Source organism: Chiloscyllium punctatum, chromosome 12 (assembly GCF_047496795.1).
Source record: "Chiloscyllium punctatum isolate Juve2018m chromosome 12, sChiPun1.3, whole genome shotgun sequence".
In the NCBI taxonomy this organism is placed as follows: Eukaryota; Metazoa; Chordata; class Chondrichthyes; order Orectolobiformes; family Hemiscylliidae; genus Chiloscyllium; species Chiloscyllium punctatum.
Genome location: NC_092750.1, coordinates 44135814 through 44159797, shown reverse-complemented (window position 1 = coordinate 44159797; position 23984 = coordinate 44135814). Strand labels below are relative to the sequence as shown.

Sequence of the window (23984 nt, the reverse complement as noted above, 5' to 3'; positions counted from 1 at the left end):
AAAAGCAAATTTCTAATGGTTAACTCAGTTAATTAGAATCTTCCAGATGTCTTGACAAATGTGAGAAAGCTGCTGCCTGCCGTTTTTGGAGTCTTAGGAAATAAATGACAATTTAGCAGATTTTGCAATGAACTGTTAACAATTCAAATTGCTTCATTCCTATTACCCAGCACAATTGGGCCATAAAGCAGCAATAAATTTAGGATGAATTCATTTCCATCAAAAGTCACATCTATACATTTGTGGTCACATCTCTTTTTCTGCTCCTGTGCTCATTAAAGGAATGTTAGTGCCATTGCACCATAGAGGGCTATAATAAAAGCTGAGAGTCTGACTGCAGAACACAGTAAGGATAATTTAGATTTTGGCCTTGCTGTAAGCATGGTGGAAATAAACTGGCTGCCTATTTTGTACAAGACTTCATTTTCCCTTGCCGGTCAAATCAGTGCAAGGAAAATCCAGAGGTGTAAAGTTGACAACAAGTCAATAAGACCATAAGACATAGGAGTGGAAATAAGGCCATTTGGCCCATCGATCATGGCTGATGGGCATTTCTACTCCACTTACCTGCATTCTCCCCGTAGCCCTTAATTCTTTGTGACATTAAGAATTTATCAATCCCTGCCTTGAAGACATTTAGCGTCCTGGCCTCCACTGCACTCTGCGGCAATGAATTCCACAGGCCTACCGCTGAAGAAATGTCTCCGCATTTCTGTTCTGAATTTACCCCCTCTAATTCTAAGGCTGTGTCCACGGGTCATCGTCTCCTCACCTAACGGAAACAATTTCCTAGCGTCCACCCTTTTCGAGCCATGTATTATCTTGTAAGTTTCTAATAGATCTCCCCTTAATCTTCTAAACTTCAATGAATACAATCCCAGGATCCTCAGCCGTTCCTCGTATGTTAGACCTACCATTCCAGGAATCATCCGTGTGAATCTCCGCTAGACACGCTGCAGTGCCAGTATGTCCTTCCTGAGGTGTGGGGACCAAAACTGGACTCCAAATGGGGCCTAACCAGAGCTTTATAAAGTCTCAGTAGCACAGTGGTGCTTTTATATTCCAACCCTCTTGAAATAAATGACAACATTGCATTTGCTTTCTTAATCACGGACTCAACCTGCATGTTTACCTTTAGAGAATCCTCGACTGGCACTCCCAGATCCCTTTGTACTTTGGCTTTATGAATTTTCTCACCATTTTGAAAGTAGTCCATGCTTGTATTCTTTTTTCCAAAGTGCAAGACCTTGCATTTGCTCACATTGAATTCCATCAGCCATTTCCTGGACCACTCTCCCAAACTGTCTAGATCCTTCTGCTGCCTCCCCACTTCCTCAGTACTACCTGCCTGTCCACCTAACTTCGTATCATCGGAAAATTTCGCTAGAATGCCCCCAGTCCCTTCATCCAGATCATTAATATATAACGTGAACAGCTGCGGCCCCAACACTGAACCCTGCGGGACACCGCTTGTTACCGGCTGCCATTCTGAAAAAGAACCTTTTATCCCAACTCTCTGCCTTCTGTCAGACAGCCAATCCTCAATCCATACCAGTATCTCACCTCGAACACCATGGGCCTTCACCTTGCTCAGCAGCCTACCATGTGGCACCTTATCAAAGGCCTTTTGGAAGTCTAGATAGACCACATCCACTGGGTTTCCCTGGTCTAACCTACTTGTCACCTCTTCAAAGAATTCCAACAGGTTTGTCAGGGACGACCTGCCCTTACTAAATCCATGTTGACTTGTTCTAATCTGACCCTGCTCTTCCAAGAATTTAGAAACCTCATCCTTAATGATGGATTCTAGAATTTTACCAACAACCGAGGTTAGGCTAATTGGCCTATAATTTTCCATCTTTTGTCTTGATCCTTTCTTGAACAAGGGGGTTACAACAGCCATCTTTCAATCATCGGGGACTTCCCCTGACTCCAGTGACATTTGAAAGATCTCAACCAATGCCTCCGCTATTTCCTCAGCCACCTCCCTCAGAACTCTAGGATGTAGCCCATCGGGGCCAGGAGATTTATCAATTTTAAGACCTTTTAGCTTTTCTAGCACTTTCTCTTTTGTAATGGCAACCATACTCAACTCAGCCCCTGACTCCCTTTAATTGTTGGGATATTACTCATGTCTTCCACTGTGAAGACTGACGCAAAGTACTCGTTAAGTTCTCCTGCTATTTTCTTATTTCCCATCACTAGGCTTCCAGCATCAGTTTGAAGTGGCCCAATGTCTACTTTTGCCTGTCATTTGTTTCTTATGTATTGAAAGAAACTTTTACTATCATTTCTAATATTACTGGCTAGCCTACCTTCATATTTGATCCTCTCCTTCCTTATTTCTCTTTGTTATCCTCTGTTTTTGTAGCCTTCCCAATCTTCTGATTTCCCAGTGCTTTTGGCCACTTTATAGGATCTCTCTTTTTCTTTAATACATTTCCTGACTTCCTTTGTCAGCATGACTGTCTAATCCCTCCGTGGATAATCTATCTTTTTTGGGGGATGAACCTCTGCACAGTGTCCTCAATTATACCCACAGCATCCTGCCATTTTTGCTTTACTGCCTTCCCTGCTAGGCTCTGCTTCTAGTCTATTTTCGTCAGTTCCTCTCTCATGCCCTCATAATTACCTTTATTTAACTGTAACACCATTACATGCGATTTTGCCTTCTCTCTTTCAAACTCCAGACTGAACTCTACCATATTGTGATCGCTGCTTCCTAAGTGTTGCCTTACTTTAAGATTTTTTATTAAGTCTGGTTCATTACATAGCACTCAGTCCAGAATAGCCTGCTCCCTTGTGGGCTCCATGACAAGCTGTTCCAAAAAGCCATCCTATAAGCATTCCATGAATTCCCTTTCTTTGGATCCTCTGGCAACATTATTTACCCAGTCCACCTGCATATTGATCACTGTGACCTTGCCTTTCTGACATGCCTTCTCTATTTCCCGGTACATGTTGCGCTCCTGGTCCTGACCACTGTTAGGAGATCTGTACATAACTCCCATTATGTTTTTTTTGCCTTTGTGGTTTCTCAATTCCACCCACACAGACTCCACATCAATATCATGTATTCACAGCATTTAACAAAGTTGGAAAAAATATCACCCTGCTTGGTCATGTTTTTTCACTGAATTCGTTAAAGCTAATAAAAAGGTTTGTCAGGAATTTGTTGCAATTGACAAAATTCTTTCTTGTCATCATTCCCATTCATAATTCCTATATGGAGTGAAATTTCATGCAGTTGTGAGAAAGATACAAAGGTTTTAGATTGAACATTGTGATGAAATGTGGGAGCCAATGGTATAATGTATGATTAATAAATATTGCCGACCTGATAATTGTCATATTATTTCGTTCCAGAATTGTTTTAAAAATTATGGGCCTGATATTATCTATTCATGACTCAGGGGTGAAGCAATACAATTGGGGAAGAAAAATATTTTGGTTTGAGGTATAGAAGTATAATACTTTAAAATGAATACAATCTTTTAAAATTCATTTTAGAATCATCTGCCCAAAATAATTTCTGTCCAGATAAGAGCTGGGAAAAGGCTAGTTCAATTTACCTGAACTTACTGAGCAGTTTACCTGATATTGTGCTTCATCAGTTGCTCTTTTCAAATTATGGTCAGGATATCAAGTGCAATAGGGAAATGTAATCTTTCTTATAATGTTGAACACTTTATAAAGGATTTGTTATCACTTTCTTTGTAAAGTTTCTTACAGCATAGTACAAGTCTGTGTTGAAAAGTGAAATATATGGTAGTTCTGTGCTTTCCATACGTCTGATTTCTATGTTATATCTGCTGATTTCTACCTAATTTACAGTCAGACACCATTTGTTGGAAATTTGAGCTTAAATTGACATTACCGGCATAGGCACACATGGTTTCTTGTCCAATGCTTTGGTTAAGTATGCAATGGAAGTGATAGAGTTAGATTGCTGCAAGGTTTCTAATTGCATAATGTTTCTCAAATTCAAAACTGACATTAATTCAATGTTCACACATTACTCCTGGCATTCTAGAAACTTGGTGAATTGTATATTTGTTAATTGAGGAACCATAAAATATCTTTACTCAGTTTGTACATCAAACTCCTTTGGACCAGGCTTATATTGGAATGTCAGGAAAAACCATGTATGTTTTAAATTTTCAGTTTACCAGCCTCCTTCTTGTTATTACTGCACAGATTGATCATTGGGGAAGGAGCTATTAATCTGTATCATGATACACAGTTATGTTTATGATCTAGAGAGAGTTGAAATGAATATCCAGTGCAGACAATTAACAAAACTGACCTTGACTAGTCGTACACAATGAACAGTACTATTTGAACAGCCTGGTTTATCTGCCACAATGTGTTTTCCCCCATTGACATGAAATCAAGTACTGCATTAAACATGCTTTGCTGACTGTTTTTTTTTAGCATTGAGGGTCTTCATCCCCATGAGGTTTTTTTTAGCATTGAGGGTCTTCATCCACATGAGGTTTTTTTTAGCATTGAGGGTCTTCATCCCCATGAGGTTTTTTTTAGCATTGAGGGTCTTCATCCACATGAGGTTTTTTTTAGCATTGAGGGTCTTCATCCCCATGAGGTTTTTTTTAGCATTGAGGGTCTTCATCCCCATGAGGTTTTTTTTAGCATTGAGGGTCTTCATCCACATGAGGTCCACCCATTCTTTCCATAGTGTACAGAATGTTGAACTGAATTTACATATACAGCACTGCAAGGATCAGCTTCTTATTGAGGCAGATATCTTTGCAGTTTATTAGCAATGTTAACTATTTACATTGTTATAATTACAGACTCCTACAATATCTTATTTCTTTGTTTTCTATTGTTATATAGATGTCACTGACTGAATACACTGCACATTGCTCTAAGAAAATGACTGTCATATATCATATCATGTGAATGTCTTAATGGTACAAGCTATCTTGTCTGAAATCTATGCAATAACGCAACAATGAGAAACCAGGCCGAGACACACTCGTCATCTGATATCCTAATGTATTTGGTACCAAGTCAGGACAAATTTGGATTCTGGTAGTGGTCAATTTGTTTGATAATATTAACTGCCATTGACTTTTTCTGAGTACCTAGAATGGGGATAGATTGCTGGGGCAGATATTTGTGGTTGAAATCCCAGTGAAGCGTTCGTACTTTTAGAATGAGGTAAATGGGACAAGAAAATGAGCAAGTGGTGAGAAATGGCTCAATGTTGTCAAGTGCAAACATTTGAGAAGATTTGAATTCATTCTCAATCCCCTCTTACTATTAGGCCTGGTTTGATTCTAGTATTGATTTAGGACTGGTGCAAGTGGGCAATTTATAATAGTATCCACACAATTCTAGTTATTACATAAGATTGTTTACTAACACTTCTGTATTGGCGAGTGGTGAAATGATACTATTTATGATGTAATGAAATGCATCGTGAAAACCACAAACTTCAACACATTTATTGTCAAGTGTAATTATTTGGTGATCAAAATAATCCATTGTGTATCAAATATTGGAGATTTGTTCGTGTAATTTATATACAAAGCATTATACAAGTAACTAGTTGTTACTGGTATGTATATTTATTTTAAAAGTAGTTGAACTAATTTGCAAACATCCCCACATATACTTGATGAAATATAGATATGTGATGATGTTGTATATACTAATATTGTATGTATTATCACTTGGGATCTGTAGAAAATATTCAGTACTGGCAGATAGGGATTAATGACTAACATAACAGGAGAGGAATGGAGGTAAAATTTGTTTTAAGTCGCCTGTATTATTTCTCTAATTATCCACCTGTCAGTTTCACTAATTCAAAATCAATCATGTACTGATTCTGGCTTATGCAGACTGAACATAGAAGATGCCACATTTCGCACTTGGGTTCATGTGGCACAGGGATAATGTCCCTATGTCTGAGCTAGGAGGTCTGCATTCAAATCCACCTACTCCAGACATGTGTAATAACAACCCAGAATGGCTTGACAAGAAAATACTTCAAATGTCTTGGAAGTTCAAGAATACACTGTTTCTCAAACATTGCTTGCTTAGCTCTTTTTTTTGATTTATACGTTTTATGGACAAATTTATTATTTTAGGTACGTGTGGCCTCCACTTTTATAAATCCCTCCTCCATCTACTTTTTTAAAAGCTTCATTTTACAGACTGGTATTCTGCCATGTTTTGAAGCAAAATTTAATTCCAATGCCTATAAAATGCAACTAAACTATACACTTAAATTTTAAGACTGAATGTTTTTCTGCAAAAATAGAAAGTCTGGAGTATTATTTCTCTCCTTCATCTAACTACCAAATGTAATAAATCTTGTGAGACTTTATAATTGTTGTGAATGTCTGGAGCAGTCCCAAGCTGAGAACTGAAATTCTAAATTTGATTGTAGAAACAGTGACTTGAATCACAAACTCCTTAATCTCTGAGGCTGCACTGAGGCACGGGCAATCTTAGGTTCTGCTCTTTCCCAGTACGTCTGTCCACTTAAGGATTAAAAAAATCATCTTGAGAAAATTTGCAAATTTTGCTTTCAGGTCCACAAGCACACATCAGCATGGACTTGGGCTTGAGGTCTGATGCTTGAGCTGTCAAAACTGTTGCACCCCAAAATTGACCTCCATCAGTTGGCTGATTTGTGTGTGTGATGGTGAGAGAGAAGTTGACTAAGAATATATGTATTTAAGGGATATGGAAAGATGGGTCTCATTACTGTACCTGGAGAGGTGTTGAGTGGGCTTGGGGGATGGGATGGAGAAGCAGGGTGGGTTGGGCTAGAAAGGCTACATTTAATCATTTTGTCACTGAAGAGCTTGGCTGAAACCTCAGTGGCCTCTAACTGTTGCACATTATGTTCTGTGCTTGTTGAGAATCACTGGGTCAGGAGGGCCGTATTCAAGCAAGTTATTAATCTTGTGATCTAACTCTAATTAACTTAAAGTTGCATTGTGTGCAACAGGATCCTCAGTGAAACTGTTTGCCTGTTTAAAATATTATTTTTGCCATTTAAAACCCTTAGTGTTTTTTACAAAACGTTTCATGAGATGTGAACCATGATGGTAATTAACAGTCCATTGCATTGCAAACGGTCTGGAGTCATATCTAGGTCAGACTCTAAGGATGACAGATTTCCTTCCCTGAAGAGCCAGATAGCTTCTCAACAATTGGCAATAGTTCCATTTTCTCAGTTTAGCTTTCATTTTCAGATTCAATAATTTAAATTCCACAAGGACAGATTTTCATATTTTTATAATGTTCTACGTTGATCTATAATTTGTGATCTTTAACTTTACACTGAATGTTACTGTCGTTTTGTAGTTGATATGTTCCAATTATGTTGGCATTTGTGATACATTAATTTTCAATTGTTAAAATGGGGTTGGATTGGAAAATAGGACAGAGAAGCATTACTTCTTTAAACCAAAAATATACATTAGCGATTGTACTTTCAATTCCAGATAAATTGCAGCAGTTAATGTTAAAATTTTAAGAATTGTACTCAACACTTACCATTAGAGAACAGAAAAATCTGGGCTGTGATATACCACCATTTTAAAGAAGCCTTGTTGTATATTTGGGAGAATACAAACATTGCTTTAAATGTACTTCAACTTTGTGATTCTGAAACGTATAGTGCAGCTTTTTATGGTCATCCAATTGAAAGCCGCCTCATAAAATAGCTTTGATTCAGTGAAGTGGTTTTGTGCCATTGATAATATCCATAACCTTACATTTATTCTATGTACAGTGATATAATGAAGTGATATTACATACTGTTACAAATAGTGATGTGATGTTATATTCATAATGAGTACACAAAAATATTATACATAACGACACTATCTAGTAAAAGGTACTGCAATGTCGTAAAATGCCCAAAGGTCATTGGCCAATAAAATAGGACAGTCTCCTACTCCCCACATCTGCCATCTTCACATGTTGCACCAACTTGGTCCTTTCTTTCCACTCCCACTGTTCATCATCAGGGCCATGCTCTTGACCACAAAATCCTGCGTATTTGGAGTGGTGCTTCCGAAATTCCACCATTCTTTTGTCAACAACCTAAAATATTCTCCCACACATTACTTTTGCATTCTAATGTTTACCTCATTTTTATTATTTGCTGTCGTGTCAATCTTTTCAAAGTACTTTTTGATGTCTTTTTGCAAGAAGTACTGAAGCTGCCATTGGATATCCTGTGTGGAGTTTACCAACAGATCGGTTTTTGAAATGTTGACCTCCCAGTCAGCTGGCAGGGGCTCATTTGTAATGTTAGGGAGCATAGGAGTTACCAACACTTGTATGTAGATAGATCCACGCAGTTTGAGCCAATTGTATAAGATGTAAATTGAAGCTGAATTTAATTGTGTTGACTGAGAGGAAATATGACCCTAATCTATTTTTAAACTTTGAGTAGAATCAATGCTGAAGTAAATGCAATTAACATTGATATATTTAAAGGGAGCAGGATGTATATTTGACAGGACAGCAACATAGGGTTGAGGGAGAAAGACGTAATTAGAGGAGGAGGGGGCTCAGGTATAATTATAAATACTGACACAGAAACCACTTTAGGTTAAATGTTCTGATTCATCTAAAGATTTTCTGCAATGTGGGTACAATATTAAGAGCTAATTTGAAGGAAGAAAGTGTAACATTAACCACTGTGAAGTAAAGCTTGACACAAACTATATTTGATTCTGATTATGAATCTTAATAAAATAGGACAATTAAGTGAGATGAACATAGGAAAGATTTTCGAAATTGTTTCAAGATAATTATGTGATATATATATAACGACTTGGATGAAAATGTCGATGGGTGGGTTGGTAAGTTAATAAGCAGAATCAGTGGAGTTGGATGTATGTAGAAGCTTGTCAAAGGATGCTGCAGGATATAGATCAGTTGCAGATTTGGGGTAGAAATGGCAGATGACGTTTAATCTAGATAGATGCGAGGTTCTGCACTTTGGAAGATCAAATGTTCAGGACAAGTATACAGTTAATGGCAGGACCCTGAACAACATTGATGTTCAGAGCGATCTTGTGGTTCAGGTCTACAGCTCCATGAAAGTGGCCACGCAAACTGATAGGGTGGTAAAGAAGACGTATGGCTTTCTTGCCTTTATTGGTCAGAGAATTGAGTACAAGAGTCAGGATGTCATGTTACAGCTTTATAAGACTTTTGTTAGGCCACACTTGCAGTATTGCATTCAATTCTGGTTGCCATATTACAGAAAGGATGTGGGGACTTTGGAGAGGGTGCAGAAGAGGTTTGCCTGGTTTAGAGGGTATGAGCTGTAAGGAAAGGCTAGAAAAATTTGAGTTGTTTTCCCTGGAGCAGCGAAGGCTGAGAGAAGTCTGTCAAATTATGAACTGCATAAATGGGGTTGATGCTCAGAATCTTTTTCCCAGAGTTGTATTGTGTGAAACTCAGGGGCATGCATTTAAGGTGAGGGGGTAAAGTTCAAAGGACATGTGAGGAGCAAGCTTTTTACACACAGAGTGGTGGGAATTTGAAACGCGCTGCCAAGGTTGGTGATGGAGGCTGATATGATAGGGGCAGTTTAGGGACCAATAGATAAGCACATGAATATGCAAGAAATCAAAGGATATGGACCAAGGGCATGCAGAAGGGATCAGTTTAATTTGGTATCATGTTCGGCACAACATCGTGGGCTGAAAGCATGTTCTTGTGCTATACTGTTCAATGTTTTATGTTGTAAAGTTAAAGAATTCAAAGATAAGTGCATTGGACTGGAAATTAGTTAATGTAAAGGGATAAAAGGACACCAATCTAGATAAATTGGTTAGAAAAGTGGACAAGCTGCAAGATATTTATTCAGCATGGGTTAGATATAGTACAGATAAAACACTTTTTTTGACTGTCAGTGAAAATATGTTGGTCTCATGACTATACACAAAACTTGAAGAATATTGTTTTTGTGCAGTTCTAGTCTCCTTCCTTATGGAAGGATGTTGTGAAACTTGAAAGGGTTCAGAAAAGATTTCCAAGGATGTTGGCAGGGTTGGAGGGTTTGAGTTATGGGGCAAGGTTGAATAAGCTGGGGCTGTTTTCCCTGGAGCATCGGAGACAAAGAGATGATCTTATAGAAGTTTATAAAATCATGAAGGGCATGGTGAGGGTCTTTTCCCTGGGGTGGGGAAGTCCAGAATTAGAGGACATAGGTTGACGGTGAGAGAGGAAAAAATTTCAAAGGGAAGTAAGGGGCAACATTTTCACACAGAGGGTGGTGTGTGTATGGAATGAGCTGCCAGTGGAATTGGTGGAGGCGGGTACAACTACAACATTTAAAAGGCATCTGGATAGATATATGGATAGGAAGGGTTTAGAGGGATATGGGCCATGTGCTGGCAAATGGGACTAGATTAGGTTAGGATATCTGGTTGGCGTGGACGAGTTGGACCGAAGGGTCTGTTTTCATGCTGTACATTTCTATGACTCTAAGAAACTCAGAAATGTACAAACCTGAAAGGTAGGATGAAAGGAACATGAGGCTGATGAAGGGAGAATATAAAAACAGTCAAGGTCAACAACAATATTAAGTAAAAGCATGGTAAAAGAAGGAGTGGGACAAACTTAAGTTAAGGAAGATGGCCATCTTGTCGTTAATAGTGTGGGAATAGAAGCGATTATCAATAAGCGTTTTATTCTTGTTGGAATGCGGAAGATAATTGGGAGACAAATATGTACTGCAAAATTTTATTCAAACTCTTAATGTGAAAGTAGGAAAGTTGCCAGGCCCCATTGATAAGCATTCATTAACTACAAGCAAGGCTAGAAAGGAGATAATGAAGACATTAATCAGGATGTTACAAAAATCTTTGGTTACAGGGAGTTAAGTCAAAAGATTGGAATGTTTAATAGAATTTCAGGGGTGAAATAATTTTAGGGAGCTTTGTTTTACTTTGAAAATGTTTCGAGAGGATGGTCAAAGTGGATATAATCATGATGTTTTAATGGTAGCTTGTGCTTTATAAATTTAGTTGGAGTCATTTTTTGCAAGTAACAGAGTATTAGTAAAGAAATGCAGTGCTTGCTGTGTACATATAGATGTTCAAAGGCATTTACTGAACTAACTTAAGCAATTTGAACAGTAAGCTATGGTTCATTGTAGTGAAGGGAATTTGACTGCATAGATAGATATATGTGTAATCAAGAGAATAAAGATAAAAAGGGGTTTGTAAGTTTTGATTTTGTGCTCCAGAGAATCTGTGCTGGCCCTCTTTTTAGCTGGCCCTCAATTGTATAAATGATCTGGACAATAAGAATATTATTAAATAGCAAACTGAAGGAAATTGGAGGAGTACACAGATAATAACAGCAGTGATTTGGATTTTTTAAAATGATTTTTTAAATAGAACAACCTTCCCATTGTCTGTCACAATGGTTTGAGGAAAAAGTGACGTAAATCAATGAATGAGAATGGATCTTATTTAAATAAATGTGTTTCAAGGAACGAGATAGCTACAGTGTGAGAACTGGGCAAGTGATGGTGTGGTAAAAACAATGACTGCAGATGCTGAAAACCAAATACTGGATTAGTGGTGCTGGAAGAGCACAGCAGTTCAAGCAGCATCCAACGAGCAGCGAAATCGACGTTTCGGGCAAAAGCCCTTCCTGATGAAGGGCTTTTGCCCGAAACGTCGATTTCGCTGCTCGTTGGATGCTGCCTGAACTGCTGTGCTCTTCCAGCACCACTAATCCAGTAGGTGATGGTGTGGCCAGTCTGGGTCAAAGGGAATAGCTTCTCAAATTACTGGAGTCCCCAAGATAAAAATCATCAATTCTGTTGCCTCTATTTGTGTCAGTCATGTTCATTGATATGCTGATTCTCGGAAACATTGCCCGCAAACATGGTCAGCAGTTTGTAGATAGGTTCAAAACAGTGAACTGTAAAGTGGTGCACCTGGAAAGAAGATTGTGAAATTTATGAAGCCAAAATGGTACGATTCTTGACGAAATAAAAGAGCAGAGAGATTGAGAGTTGCATAGATACATATCTTCTTGATCAGAACTTTGTTTATCCCCATTATTTGTTTTATTATTCAGAATTTATTTTGTCTTTTGAATTGCATTTTGCAACATTTAGGATGAAAATGCATGTCAGAGGAGACTCTGAGTTATCAGCTAAGCCCAGATGGGAAAAGTAGAAATTATGCTTGTCTTCAGCTGATCGAACCAGAGAAATTTAAATGAAGGCCACTGGTATAATGTAGAACACGAGTTTATGTCCGGGGACAGGAAAAATATTTCTTCAGTTAACTTTTCTGAACCCTTTCAAGTTTCACAACATCCTTCCGATAGGAAGGAGACTTGAATTGCAGTATTCCAAGAGTGGCTTAACCAGTGTCCTGTACAGCTGTAACATGACCTCCCAACTTCTGTTCTCAATACTCTGACCAATGAAGGAAAGCATACCAAATGTTGTCTTCATAATCCAAAATACCTGTGACTAAACAATGCCAACATGGAGTTTAACCTGGCAAAGTGAGATGCCTCCTTCCTATTGGAAGGATGTTGTGAAACCTGAAAGGGTTCAGAAAAGATTAACAAGGATATTGCCAGAGTTGGAGGATTTGAGCTAGAGCAAGAGGTTGAATAGGCTGGGGCTGCTTTGTCTGGAGTGTCAGATACTGAGGAGTGACTTCATAGAGGTTTAAAAACTCATGAATGGCATGGACAGGATAAATAGACAAAGTCTTTCCCCTGGGGTGGGGGATTCCAGAACTAGAGGCATAGCTTTAGGGTGAGGGGGGAAAGATATAAGAGAGACCTAAGGGGCAACATTTTCACGCAGAGGGTGCTGCGTGTGTGAAATGAGCTGCCAGAGGTAGTGGTGGAGGCTGGTACAATTGCAACATTTAAAAGGCATGTGGATGGGTATATGAATAAGAAGGGTTTGGAGGGATATGGGCCGGGTACAGGCAAGTCAGACTCGATTCGATTGGGATATCTGGTCAGCGTGGATGAGTTGGACCAAAGGGTTTGTTTCCGTTTTGTACATCTCCATGACTCTATGAATGACAGCAATATGAATGACATTTAACTGCCCTCTCAAAGGCCCCAGCAAGTCAGTCAACTCCAGTGGAATTAGGGATGGGCAATAAATGCTGATCTAATCAGCAATACCCACAACGTGTAAATGTATTAAAGAAAAACTCAAGATCAAGAGTTTATTCCCTGGCTCTTCATGTGATTGAACTGGCTGATTGTTGACTGACAGATATTTGGACGGGATATTCAATGCAGTGATGGAATTTTGAGTGCAGGATTGCTTCCACATCTTTCCTCTTTTGCTGTTCTCTGCCTTGTCTTAATATATTGACACTCATAGTGTGATTGACAAGTTGTGGTCATTCTGAGCATTTGGTGCCAGCTTCTCCCAGTCATTAAGATGACATGAGTCAATGCTGGTGAATTTTATGAAGAGCATGATCATCTTTTTGCATATTTTTTGTCGTCCCCGGGACATTGGCCATTTGAGAGTTCAGAGAACAGAATACAAGTGGGGTGATTTCTTTCCATCATAAAATGATCATTGCAATTCTAGTGCATTATCTGTCACTGGCTCCCATTAATCACAACAATAACTGAAGAATGATTGTGAGTTATTATCCTGGCTGACTTGAAGGAATGGGGATGATGATACTTCTTTGAAATGGTGGGACAGCACATCCCTGAAGTAGTAGGAAGTTAGAATTCTCCAGTGATGGCAGCAATTGTCCAGCAGTTTCTGTTGTGAGTAACAAGAGGAAGCTTCAGGTAATATTTATGAGCCCTGGATCAGTTATTGCCAGTTTACACACCACAGATGAGGAGTGCCACCCATTACCAACAGGGAATTTTATTTGGTTTTGGAGGATCTATACAAAAACAACATGGGGTAGAGCTGTTTTAAACTGTTTTGCATGGGTGATAAAGAGAACTCTTGAGAATCCAATAGTGGTGAACTTGGAAAGTGGAGCATGCATTCTGGGGACAGATTTTCTGGAGGTGTAAGGTATAATTCTGGATGATGTGAATGACTTGTTCAGGGGAGAGGTATTTCTCTTCATGGTAATGTCAGGTATGCTTGCTGCTTTTGCAATAAATTAGCCTGCAGTCCAATTATACGTATAAAGATCAATGTGTGCAAGCTATGTTAATCTGATCAGTCAACTGTCATTACTTAGAATCCCGTTTGATGGTGTATGGTAAGGAACATGGTTAATGGACCAACCTTGGTTAAAATTGAGCAGTATCCCACAACACCACACACACTCTGCTGAAAGTCATTCAACAGTATAATATTATGCAAAAAACTTCATTTAAAACTTTCTTTCTATCAGGTATTAATAGAGCTTCTGGAGAACTGTAATCAATAACAGCCCTGAATTGTCAAATCCAGGAGTGAGTCATGCATAGTGTAATAGTTGCTGCTATTTTATGATCCATACTCCAGTTAGTCATTTGTAAAACTTAGTGTCGAGCAAAGCTGTTCATCACGCCATTAAAAGCTGCTGCAGCCTATGGTTTGCTCAACAGCTTTCGATACTTTTTCGCACCTTTGCCATATAATTTGTAACTAACATGTTTCAAGTAACACTCCTCTGCTTTATGTGGGTTATCTTAAATTCTGTCTGATTATCCTAGGCAAATAAAGTTATCACCAGTAAAACCAGATGCTTTGATTTTTCTTCGTGAGGGGTATTTTCTTCACTGTGTCACATTTGTGCTGACATTTGCTCATTTCCAATACTGTGAACTATTCAAAGTCTCTGTTTATTGAAATGAATTTTTTTTTTGTCTATTTACCTAAGCCTGCAATGTTGATCTGTCTCTGGAGACAATGAGTAGAATTTGATTACATTTGCTTAATAAAATGAGGCTCAATGAGGCTCTGCTGGTGTACGGAACATGATTTGCAAAATATTTGATTATCCTTTGCAGCAGTGTCCTTTCATAGAGGAGGGGCAATATTATTATTGCTAACATTTCATCTATCGGCAGGGCAGATAGTACTGCATGAAGAATGTTAATAGTGACTTAAATCGCACTTCTCTGCTATTTCCTTTTCTTTTCATTGACAGCATCATTTCTGGTCCTTTAATATTTTAATTCCTGAATTGTGGAGTAGTCAAAGAACCATGCAGCACATAGAGAAGGCTGCCCTGTGCTGCTTCAAATAGCACAAAGAGATCATTTATATCTAGTCAGGGGAAAATTTTAATTGCTTATCCAAAAGACTGCATGCTCAACGTAGCAACTCTCCTTCAGTCTTGTAAGACCACAAGACAGGATCCGCCCTCTCCTTTTTCCGAAGGGTCTCAAGGACACTACGTGCTGACCGCTTCCTGATGGACATGTGGTCAAAGGTGCTTTTCTTCATAAACTTTTCCATGAAGGGCAGGTGATACGGAACAGTCCAACAACTCTGAGCGTTCCGCGGCAGCGAGGCCAGGCCCATCCTTCGCAACACCGGGGACAGGTAGAACCTCAGTACGTAGTGACACTTGGTGTTTGCGTACCGGGGATCCACGCACAGCTTGATGCAGCCACACACAAAGGTGGCCATCAGGGTGAGGGTGGCATTGGGTGTATTTTTTCCCCCGTTGCCCTTCGGACCCGGTCCATCTTTGACCTCCATATAAATTGGAAGATGGCCCGGGTGACTGCAGTGGCACAGGTTCTGGGAATAGGCCAGACCTATGCCACGTATAACAGCAATGACAGCGCCTCACACCTGATGACCAGGTTTTTTCCCGTGATGGTGAGCAACCGTAGTTTCCATCTGCCCAGTTTCTGCCTCACTTTGCTGATACGCTCCTCCCAAGACTTGGCGCACGCCCCAGCCCCCTCCGAACCAAATACCCAGCACCATCAGGTGGTCAGTCCTGATGGTGAAGGGGATCGAGGATTGATCGGCCCAGTTCCCGAAGAGCATAGCCTCGCTCTTGCCTCGGTTTACCTTGAGCCCCGAGGCCCGTTCGAACTGGTCACATATGCACATGAGTCTGCGCACGGACAGCGGCAAACGGCGACGTCATCCATGTACAGGGAGGCCTTAACCTGCAGGCCCCCGCTGCCAGGAATAGTCACCCCTCTCAGGCTCGCATCCTTCCTGATGGACTCGGCAAATGGCTCTATGCAGCACACAAACAAGGCAGGAGAGACAGGGCAGCCCTGCCTGACTCCGGATCTGACTGGAAAGCTATCTGATTCCCACCCATTGATTGAGACTGCACTGACAATGTTGGTGTAGAGCAGTCTGATCCAATTGCAGATTCCCTCCCCAAAGCCCATTTTGGAGAGAACATCTCTCATATATCTGTGTGATATCCTGTCAAAGGCTTTCTCCTGGTCCAGGCTGATGAGGCAGGTGTCCAACCCTCTGTCCTGCACGTAGGCGATCGTATCCCTGAGGAGTGCGAGACTCTCAGTGATCTTCCTACCCGGTACAGCACAAGTTTGGTCAGAGTGGATCACTCATCCCAGAGCAGACCTGACCCGGTTGGCGATTACCTTTGACAGAATTTTGTAATCCACATTCAACAGTGAGATTGGTCTCCAATTTTTGATTTCCTCCCTCTCCCCCTTCCACTTGTAGATGAGGGTGATGATGCCTTTCCTCATGGATTCACTCATGGTACCTGCCTGAAGCATACTGACATACACCTCCAGCAGGTCCTGGCCAATCAAGTCCCACAGAGCGGAATAGAGCTCGACCGGTAAGCCGTCACTTCCGGGAGTTTTATTATTTTCGAAGGACTCGATGTCTGTTACTTTTTTAAAATTTCAAAATATACTTTATTCATAGAAATAAATCGTTGGTACTTGTACAATTTGTCATGTCGTTCATAGATATATATATATTGCATGTCTTAACATTACAAAGAACAGATTGAATTAATCGAATTTATAGTTATCCTATTTACAGTTCCCTTTATTAACCATCCAGTCTCTTATTATTTAGCTGTGGCTTCAGCAGAACCCACCTACTGAGTGGGTGCCGTGTTATACAATAGCAAATGAACCTTCTTTAACCCAATTTTTTGGGGTTACCATTGTCCATTTGACTGTCCTGTCTCCGGGGTAGCTGTCTGCATCCCCATGGTGAGCACGAACTGCTGGACCCTCGCTGGGCTGAGGTAGCTATCCAGGCTCTTACTGGGGTCATTTACCTGCTCTGGAATCATTGAGCCAAGGCAAGGCTCCACACCATCCAGTTCTGTGTCTGACAATGGGACAGCTCTCAGTTGTCTGTAGTTGTGGGGCAGTGGGTACCCCCTGGTTCTCACTGGGTGGAGGGTGGACTTCGGGGGGTCTGTTGTTTCCTGCTTGGGAGGAAATGCCCTCCTCTTTATCTACGGCGCTCTGTCTCTTCTTCTGGTGATGATGACATTGTTTGCGCCCATCTTCCCCATCCGAAGAGCTGGCTGTCCCTCCCTCGTGCAGCTGTCTTTTCCCCCTTTGCTGGGAGGCTTTGGGGGCCTGGCAGGATTTTCTCTTACTGTTTTTAACAGGTATCCACTCCTCTGTCTGCTTGATTACCTTCTCCTCCATTGCTTCCATCTGCCCAGCTAGAGCTAGGATCAGCTGCTGTGTCTCTCCGCTCGCTGCCGCCTCCTCCACTCCAGCCTGTTCTTCTTTCTGGGTGCCACTAGACTACGTTTCCCTGCTGTCTGGGTGCACCTTACTGGTCTTTGGGGGTCCATGGCTCACATTTCCACCTCCAGCCATCTGTGCATAAGTGGGGCCCCCCCCCCCCCCCCCCCCCCCCCCCCCCCCCCGTCTTGGGCAGGTCTTGTACATGTGGCCTTCCTTTTTGCACAGGTTGCAGCTCTTTTCTTTCTTCCTGGCAGTCCTTAGTCAGGTGACCCTCCTGTTTGCAGTTCCTGCAGATGGTCACTTTTCAATCCGCCGCCACGTGTCCCGACTTACCGCAGGTTCAGCACACTTTCGGTTGCCCTTCATATGTCAGGTAGCCTCTGCTCTCTCTAATTGCGAAGCTCGAGGGTGGGTGGAGGATGTTCCCATTGTCATCAACCCTCAGAGTTACCCTGACCTGCCGCTTACTGGTCCAGATCCCAAAGGGGTCGATCACATCAGTGGCTTCTCCCTCAACTTGGACGTACCTTCCCAGGAAGGTCAGAGCATCAGCTGCTGGAACATAGGGGTTGTACATATGGATTGTAACAACCCGATTCCTCTGTGCAGGAAGCACACACAATGGGATCGCCGACAAGATGGAGAACAGCAGCTCCCCTTCCTTCTCCTTGAAGACCTTCAGGAGCTGTTCGCACTGCTTCACGCTTCTGAAGGTCACATCAAAGTAGCCTGCCCCAGGGAAATCCTGCAGGCAGTACACGTCCACTGCAGCGAACCCACAGCATCCCAACAGTACTTTCTTAATAAACAGGATGCGGTCGACTGGTGTACGATCCTCTACCCGGACTGTGTTTTGAACCCCCTGCCCAGGGCTGCGGGCAGCTGTTGAGGTCATAGCTCTGAGGTTGGCTGGTCCCTGAGTTGGCGTTAGGCCGAAGCCAGCATGAAGATCCACCAATAGCAGGTCAGCACAACCAAACGATCCTCCAACGTCCAATCACGATCCAGTGATGATCTCCACTAGCTCTGATGACTTGCAACTCGACCCCTGTCCTGATAAGAACAGACACTTGATCTTAGCCAAAAGGCCAGTCAGTCAAAATTTGGGATATACACTTATTACATTTCACAGACACAACTGTCAGGGCTAGTATTAGACTTTTTGGTTGCAGCAGAAGAGCGTGCTTCTAGCAGCATGTCTTGGTGCAGGTGACCTAATGAAGATGAAGTTGAACCTCTTGATATCTATAGGTCACATACTATAATACATTGATGAGATTGTGGGCATGACTCTAAAAGGCACACTGACAAAATGACTGAGATGTAACAACAGCAGCATTGAAGTGAATGGTCTTTTAAGCTTCTTTGCTTCTTGGGGAAGGTTTTGGATTGGATGTTAGGAGAACACTTAGCATTTTCCCCATTGTATCATAACTTAATGCTAATCCAGCAACTATTTAAAACAATCACATTCTCCCTCAGTACTCAAATTTCTGTCTAGATCATTAGTGATATTTAGTGGAGGCAGCAAAGGTGTCACTAACAGGCTTGAGAGATGGCAGGAGCCACTTTTTGTCTCATTTTGAGAAGGCCTGCTGAATTAAATTCTGATAAAACACTTAACAAATCGCAGCTGCTGAAGAAAGAGTGGCTGCTTTTGGAGGGCTACACCCCTGAGGCATAATATTGGTTTGATTAAGTATTGAGGATTTTTGAATGAGGAACAAAGGTAGACAAGGCAGTGAAGAAGGCTTTTGGCGCACTCGCCTTCATCAGTCACGGCATTGAGGATAGAAGTTGGGAAGTTGTATTGCAGTTGTACAGGAGATTGGAGAGGCTGCACTTGCAGTATTATGTTCAGTTTTGGTCACCTTGCTATAGAAAGGATGTTATTAAACTGAAAAGAGACCAGAAGAAATTTACAAGAATGTTGTTAGGACTCAACAGTCTGAGTTATAGGGAGCGGTTGGACAGGCTAGGACCTTTTACTTTCGAGCATGGGAGACTGAGGGGGGGATATCATACAAGTGTATAAACTGATGAGAGACATGGATGGGATGAATACACTCAGTCCTTTTCCCAGGGTTGGGAAATCAAGGGCTCGAGGGCATCAGTTTTAAGTTAGAGGGGAAAGAATAAAAGGGAACCTGAGGGTCAACGTGTTTACACAGAGGGTGGTATGCATATGGAATGAGCTGGCACAGGAAATGGTTGAGACGAGTACATTAACAACATTTAGAAGACATTTGGACAAATATGGATAGAAAAGGTTTCGAAGGATATGAGTCAAGTGCAGGGAAATTGGGTGAGCATGGATGGACATTTTGGTCAACATGGACCAGTTTGGGTGAAAGGGCATGTCTCCGTGCTGTAGGACCCTATGGCTATAAATTGAAACTTAACAGCTTTTGAAATAGCTAACCTTTGTTCAAAAAGAGTACTATCTTCCTGATAACTTGGTTGTGTAAAAAGGGAATTATTTCTTAACCAGAGTTTGTTATCAAAGCTTGCTGTTTACTTAAAGGATGAAAATAAACTAACCAACTTCAGGAGATACATTAGCAAAGAAAGAAACTGGCAAATTTCCAAAGAATAGCCGGGTAAAGTTTCTATATTTTTATGTTTGAGTATGCCAATGCATTTTCAAAAGATCTGATTTTCAAATGAAACTCAGATTACTAGATCCCAGTGATGAAGCTGAGGAATCTGGGTAGAAAAGGAGAAAGGCTTTTCAGTGATTGAAGCAACTTGCTTTTTCTCAAATATGTGTAATTCAATCACTGTCATGGGAGCATGCTTCGAGGTGAATTCAGACAGGTTTTAAATTACCATCTGGAATAAATCAGCTGGAATTTTCTTTCTGAATCTTTGACTGTTTTGATAGCAGGGAGCAAAATTGTTGATGGCTGACATTACGAACATTTTGCTGGGAGGATTTCTCTGTCAGCATGAGCTTTATAACATGGGAGAAGTATTGTACTTTGGTTTTCATTATTTGGAAAGAAGTGCTACAACTTGGGCAATGGTGTTCTGTAAGGCTGCACTGCAGAATTCACAGGATCTTCTTCAACCCTTTCTCAGTTCAATTTTTGCAACACATATTGGTCTACGTATTTACCAAGTTGCCTCAAATGATGCTAAAAGCATTAAAACTGCATCTGCATCATTGACATCCACCCTCCAACATGTGTGTTGTCTTAAGGAATCTTAGTCCTAATTTGAATTCTTTGTTTTAAAACTGCAAAAACTCTTATTAGGAAGTTGAATTCCTTTGAAACATCTGACATTATTTTTGGGATGTACAGTTTTCTTTTATTACAGAATAAAAGGAAATTAGAAATTCCAGGCTTAGTGGATGTGAACACAATCCTTGAGCTGTCAAGTTTAACCAGCCCATAGTAAACAATGAGCCTGTCTGAGTCCAGAGTGCATATCCTGCTGGGCTTTAGAGTTGCCTGGCAACACAGATGTTGACATGAAAAACACTTGAGGGTACATACGGCATATGCAACCCCTGTTCAGTATGTAGAATTATCCTGTGAATAGGTTAAGTTTAAAAAAAACTTTGCATCTTAAAATTATATTAATTGCTGTCTACTCCAAATTTTCAGTTAATTTAAATTTCTATTTCTCCATTGTCTTTCCTTCCTATTGATTGCATGCTATTCTTTTGTCTTTTGATATTAAATTTACATTACCTGAGAAGGTGTGCTGTTGAAGCTATTAAGGAAGTAATCAATTGTTAATGCCTTTGAAGCTAATAAGTGTCCTTGGGTCGAGGATTTGCAGGGTGTGTTTGACCACTGGATGCTACCATTGGTGAGTGTATGTACTAATGGTATGTCACCCCACCAGCCAACAGGGAATTTGCATTCCACAACAGCGAATCACAACCGCCTCCATTCCTAATAAGTGCTGGTAACCTGCCAGATAGTGCCAGAATCTGCTCTCAGACAGAAAATAGGAATGGTGATTCAGGGTTAAAATCAACAGTGAGGTCAGAGGCCTTCACATCAGAATTCTATGAGGCTGTCCCACAATCTGAGTCTAAGTTTCACTGGAATAGCTTAAATAGTTAAAGACAAATGTGAAAAGGTTGGAAAATTAAAGTAGCAAATGACTGGGAACTTGGGTGGGATCGATCTTTCAGGTAGGATGAAGTTTATTAGCAAGTGCTCAAGTGAAGTTAATGGTTCCTTCAAAGCAGAGGGAGGGGAGAACAATATAGGTTTGCTAGTGGGATTGAAGGTGACAAATAGTTGAACATAATCTGTCAGATGCAATGGTAGAAAGTGAGGACAAAGGTACATAAGTCTGGGAAACGGAGAGGCGATGACATGATAGTGTTATTGCGAGAATACTAATGAGAAACTCAGTTCATGTTCTGGGGATCTGGGTTCAAATTTGGCCACAGGAAACTGTGGAACTTAAATGTAGTATACAAAGATCTGGAATGACAAAGAAACTATTGTTTGTTGAAAATGTCAATCTGGTTCACTGATGTCCTTCAGGGAAGGAAATCTGCTATCCTCATTTGATCTGGCCTACATGTGATCCCAGAGTCACAGCAACATGGTTGACTCTCAGCTGCCTTCTGAAATGGCTGAGTAAGCCACTCAGTTGTATCCATCGCTACAACGTCTCAACAAAGAAATGAAACTATTGGACCACCTAACATCAATTTATGCACCAGAAAACACAATAGCAGAATATTGTTGACTATGCTAAGTCCTTTTTAATATCTGGGTGCGAGTGCAAAATTTGGGAGAGCTATCTCACAGACTGGTCAAGCAACAGGCTGACATATCCTTAGACAGCTTCCTTTCAAATCCACTTCCACCTAGAAGAACAAGGGCAGCAGATACATATGGGCCACCACCTGCACGTTCCTCTCCAAATCATTCACGATCCTGATTTGAAAATATATTGCCTTTCCTTCACGGTTGCTAGGTCAAAATCCTGGAATTCCCTTCTTCAGTGCATTGTAGGTCAATCTATAGCTTGTGGAATGCAGCAGTTCAAGAAAGCAGCTCATCACCACCTTCTCAAGGGAAAATAAGGATGGACAATAAATGCTGGCCAGGCAGCAATGCCTATGTCCCACAAGTGAATAAAAAATGACGCAGAAAGGTGAAAACTGGAACAGACTTGGTTAAGGACTACAGTGAAGTAAATCCTTGGCTGGTGGAAAAAACTTGATGGAAACTCAACAAAATAAGTTGGCATTGGCAGAACAGATAAAGGAGTGGAGTGGTTGCCTCCCTCTGTTATATGCAAGCAGGTTGGATTTGGATTCTTGTATGTCCAGGGCAAATACTTTCAACATTCGGCTCGTGTGAAGTGGCATACCATAATGTAAATGATGATTGGAAGAACCAACAAGCATAGCCAAGATGGAGAAGTAATTGTTGGGCAGTACCAGCTTTTGACAATGTGGTTGAAAGCAGAACATATGTGCCGATAAGCTTTTTCTGCTGATTTATCAACACCTAGGGGAAGTGAGGAACATAAGAATTGATGCAAAGGTTGGATCATGTAAGGCAGTATGGAAATTGAGATCTGGAAAGGAGATTTTCATCTTAGTACTCTGCTGAGATTATTAAATTATTACCTGCAGTATCTTTTTGCCATGGTCTTACAGCACAACAACTTTTATTTATATTATCACCTTAGGTGTACAAAAGGGTTGCCAACTTGGCTTGACAGGCATCTTTACCCAACCCATAGGATTGACCTTCCTTTCTTGAAATTGCTTTGTCATTCCTGAGCTGTAGTTGCAGACACTTTGAGGCAACTCTATGGTGTTGCTTCCTTGATTCAAGCATAAAAATAAATTTTCCTTTAAGCGCCCCCACCCTCCCATGAAAAAATAACCTGGAGTTTCTGACTTGCTAATTTCCTACCATCATATTAGCAAACTGTCTATTTTGTGTTTTTGTGCTAGCAAGCTGCTCAATCATGCAAATGAAGGAAGACCTGGAAACTGGAAGCCACCGTATTCAAAAGCCTGTTGTATTTGTCCTCCTTCTGTCCAGTTTCCTGCTCAGACAAAGGCTTGGTTCCAGTCTTGCCTCCAATAGAATAGCACCAAAAATGCAGTGCTAAATGCTTGGTAAATTAACTTGTCATTCTGCGCTGTGTCAGCATCAGGGGACTTTAATGGGATTTCTGTCATCAGTGCGAACATGGAAAGGGGAAGAGAGGAGAAAGAAAGTCACTTGAGGGAATAATGTTGTACATGATGAGTAATCAACTGAATTGTGTTTTAAATTTGACAGAATTATTCTTTCTATTATGGGGCAGATACTGCATGAAATGTAAAAGGTTTGATATTTCATCAGCAC

At 40.8% G+C, this 23984-nt stretch overlaps 1 protein-coding gene across 4 annotated transcripts in view; it reads left to right on the top strand.

Annotated features, from left to right (window-relative positions):
- magi1b (membrane associated guanylate kinase, WW and PDZ domain containing 1b) overlaps window positions 1-23984 on the top strand; it is a 452840-nt gene that overhangs the window by 75807 nt on the left and 353049 nt on the right. The window lies entirely within an intron of this gene.